This window comes from Halichoerus grypus, chromosome 14 (assembly GCF_964656455.1).
Source record: "Halichoerus grypus chromosome 14, mHalGry1.hap1.1, whole genome shotgun sequence".
Lineage (NCBI taxonomy): Eukaryota > Metazoa > Chordata > Mammalia > Carnivora > Phocidae > Halichoerus > Halichoerus grypus.
Window position 1 is genome coordinate 54,200,220 of NC_135725.1, and position 4,392 is coordinate 54,204,611.

Sequence of the window (4,392 nt, forward strand, 5' to 3'; positions counted from 1 at the left end):
TTAAAAGATGTGTAGTGCTAACATGTTTTAATTTGCAATTCTTTAATGACCTATGATTTCATGCAACTTTTCATATGCTTATTTGCCATCTGTATATCTTCTTCAGTGAGAAATCTTCACTTCAGATTTTTTACCCTGCTTTTCTTTTCACTTATTTTGAAATTCCAAAATCATAACTTTCTAATTGCTACATATGGATTTTTACACTTATTTTTGATAAAACAGTGTAACCTAGGAAGATATTTTGTTGATATGGTCTAAGTTCCCCAAAAAATTATTGATAAGAGATATTATCTTATCAATATTTTATATTTAAAGTGATCCCATAAGTTAGGCAACTATCACTCTAAATTTAGAATAAATAACAAATTGATAAGTCTCATTTAATAGCAAACAGGCAATTACAGGACATACCTTCTTCTTTTTTTAAAGATTTTATTTACTTATTTTAGAGAGAGAGCATGAGTGGAGGGAGGAGCAGAGGGAGAGGGACAAGCAGACAAGCAGACTCCTAGCTGAGCATGGAGCTTAACACAGGGCTCAATCCCACAACCTAAGCCAAAATCAAGAGTCAGAATCTCAACCACCTGAGCCACCCAGACGCTCCACAGGACTTATCTTCTAATGTACAACCATAGAGGATACCACTCAAGTTGGTTCCTGTGATATAAGATGTATAGAACAGAGCTATTAAATAGAAGGGCTTTAAAGCATGTAACTCCAATAGTCACTTTTTTAAAAGTTTTTAAAGTTACAATTAGTTAACATACAGTGTAACATTAATTTCAGGTATACAATATAGTGATTCAACACTTACATAACAACACCCAGTACTCATCACAAGTATACTCCTTAATCCCCATCACCTATTTAACCCATCCCCCCACCCAACTCCCTTCTGGTAAATATCAGTTTGTTCTCTATAGTTAAGAGTCTGTTTCTTGGTTTGTCTCTCTCACTCTTTTTTCCCCTTTGCTCATTTGTTTTTTTTTTCTCCACATTTTTATTTAACTTCTAGTTAGTTAACATATATTGTAATACCAGGTTCAGGAATAGAATTTAGTGATTCATCACTTACATATAACATCCGGGGCTCACCACAAGTGCCCTCCTTAATACCCATCACCCACTTAGCCCATCCCCCACCCACCTCCTTCCATCAACCCTCAGTTTGTTCTCTATGGTTAAGAATCTTTTATGGTTTGCTCCTCTCTTTTTTTCCCCTTCCTATATGTTCATCTGTTTTGTTTCCTAAGGTCCACATTTGAGTGACATCATATAGTATTTGTCTTTCTCTGACTGACTTGTTTCACTCAGCATAATATACTGTAGCACCATGCTCATTTGTTTCCTAAATTCCATGTATCAGTGAAATATTTGTCTTTCTCTGACTTATTTCACTTAGCATTATATTGTCTACCTCCATCCATGTCATTACAAATGGCAACATTTCATTTTCTATGGCTGAATAATATTTATTTATATATGGGAGATATATCCCACATCAACTTTTATTTCCCTTGCCTCAGAGGACCTATCCAGAAAAAAGTTGCTAAGGCTGATGTTAGAAAAGCTACTGCCTATGCTCTCTTCTAGGATCGTGTGGTTTCAGGTCTCACATTTAGATGTCTAATCCATTTTGAATTTATTTTCATGTATGCTGCAAGTAAGTGGCCCAGTTTCATTTTTTTTGCATGTAGCTGTCCAGTGTTCCCAACACCATGTGTTAAAGAGACTGTCTTTCTCTAATTGGTTATTCTTTCCTGCTTTGTTGAAGATTAATTGACCATGTAATTGTGGATTTATTTCTGGGTTTTCTATTCTGTTCTATTGATCTATGAATCTATTTTTGTGCCAGTACCATACTGTTTTGATTTCTACAGCTTTGTAATATAACTTGAAGTCCAGAACTGTGATGTCTCCAACTTTGTTTCTCTTTCTAGAATGTTTAAGTTACTCAAAGCCTTTTTTGGTTCTGTACAAATTTTAGGTTTGTTTGTTTTAGTTCTGTGAAAACTGCTGCTATTATTTTGTTATGGATTGCATTGAATGTGTAGATTGCTTTGGGAGTATAGGAATTTTAATGATACTTATTCTTCAAATACATGAGCATGGAATGTCTATTCCATTTCTTTATGTTGTCTTCAATTTCTTTCATTAGTGTTTTATAGTTTTCAGAGTACACATCTTCTACCTCTTTGTTTTATTCCTTCATATCTTACTATTTTTGGCGCAATTTTAAGTGGGATTTTCTTAAATTCTCTGTCTGCTGCTTCATTATTGGCATACAAAAATGCAACACATTTTTTGTATGTTGATTTTGTATCCTGACTTTATTGAATCTGTTAATCAGTTCTGGCACTCTTTTGGTGGGGTTTTTTGGATTTTCTGTAGTATCTTGTCATCGGCAAATAGTGAAAGTTTTACTTCTTTACAGATTTGGATGCTTTTATTTTTTTCTGTTGTCTGATTGTGGTAGCTAGGACTTCCAGAACTACATTGAATAAAAGTGGTGAGAGTGGATGGGACGCCTGGTGGCTCAGACCCATGACCCTTCAGCTTGGGTCATGATCCAGGGGTCCTGGGATTGAGTCCCGCATTGGGCTTCCTGCTCAGTCTGCTTCTCCTTCAGCCTACCACTCCCCCTGCTTGTGATCTCTCTTTGATAAATAAATAAATAAATAAAATCTTTAAAAAAAAGTGAAGAGGGTGGACATCCTTGTCTTGTTCCTTATGATTATATAGTGTCCTTCTTTGTCTCTTGTTATAGTCTTTGTTTAAATTCTATTTTGTCTAATATAAGTATTGCTACTCTAACTTTCTTTTGATATCCATTTGCATGATAAATGTTTTTCCATCCCCTCACTTTCAATCAGCAGTTGTCTTTAGGTCTAAAATTAGTCTCTTGTAGGCAGCATATTTTTGCCTCAGGACATTTCAAATGGCCACGAGACAGTATAATTGGGAGAGTATAGTATATTATTATAGTATATTGTGAATGAATTTCTATGTTAGTGAGACAAAAATCCTAGTAAGAAAAGGGAGGATTTTGATACACATGTTAAGACTCATATTTTAAAATGTTAATATTCACCCCACACAACCATCCTAATTCCTTGTTCATAAATGGTATGGATACTCCTTTACCATTCAGGATTGTAATGTCCTTACTATGAGCCATGAAAGGAAATAAAAGCACTAAAGCGATTTACATAGAATTAATGCTTTATCTACTTCCTTAGCCTTCACATGAAATGTGCTTCGGTGTTGTATTTTCTGTAGATTTCTGTGTATTCCAAAAGAAAAACTTCTTGGCATGGTTACAGAGCTATATTTAAAACAACAAAGGATGGACAAGATACTTTACAAAATAGAAACCTCCCAAAGATGTGTGTTGTAGTACTGTTATATAGATTTGTCCTGACTCAGTAAAACAAAGCCCACACAGCTCAGCAGAGCATGTTCACTAATAGAAACCTCTGCTGTATATTTTCTTCTGTATTTTATGCTTTAAGACTGTTTTGTCTTTATTTTTTTTAAAGATTTTTTTAATTTGACAGAGAGCATAAGCAGGGGGAGCGACAGGCAGAGGGAAAGGGAGAAGCAGGCTCCTTGCTGAGCAGAGAGCCCCATTTGGGTCTTGATCCCAGACCCTGGGATCATGACCTGAATCAAAGGCAGACAGATGCTTAACCAACTGAGCCACCCAGGCACCTCTTGTCTTTATTTTTTTCACATTGTATCTTATAGGCACTTTAAAAAAATGATTTTACCTTGTTTAAAACTGAACAGTCATTTGCTAGAATACTCTAGAAATACAGTGAATAATTAGGATGAGAAGCATTGGATATGCTAGTATATTCTACTCTGTGCTAGGTACCATGGAAGATGAAATATAAACATGTCCTGGTCCCTAAACAAAAGCATTGTGTAATCTAGTGGCTAAATGCTCAATAGATAATCAGTATTCTGGATTGTCATATATTGAACACCCACTTGAAATTCTATTAGTCATCTCAAACTTAACATTTCCTAACCTGAGCGCCTATTTCCTTTTCCCTCCCAACCCTAATATGCTCCATACAGTGTTCTCCACCTCAAAGACTATCCTATTCTTCTAGTTGTCAGGTTATAATACCTGCAGTCATTCTTGATTCTTCTCTTCCTCTCATACTCCCCATCCACACCTTTAGTAAATTATGGTTACCTTACTTTTAAAATATATTCATAATCTGAATTTTCACTACCTGCACTCCTACGAGCAGTTTGGATCTACCATCTTGTAAATGTTTGCAATAGCCTTCTACATGGCTCCTTGTTTTTGACCTTGGCCCCCTATTTATTTTGAATTCTGCTGTCTACTATCTATATATGAAGCAATCAGAATGAATA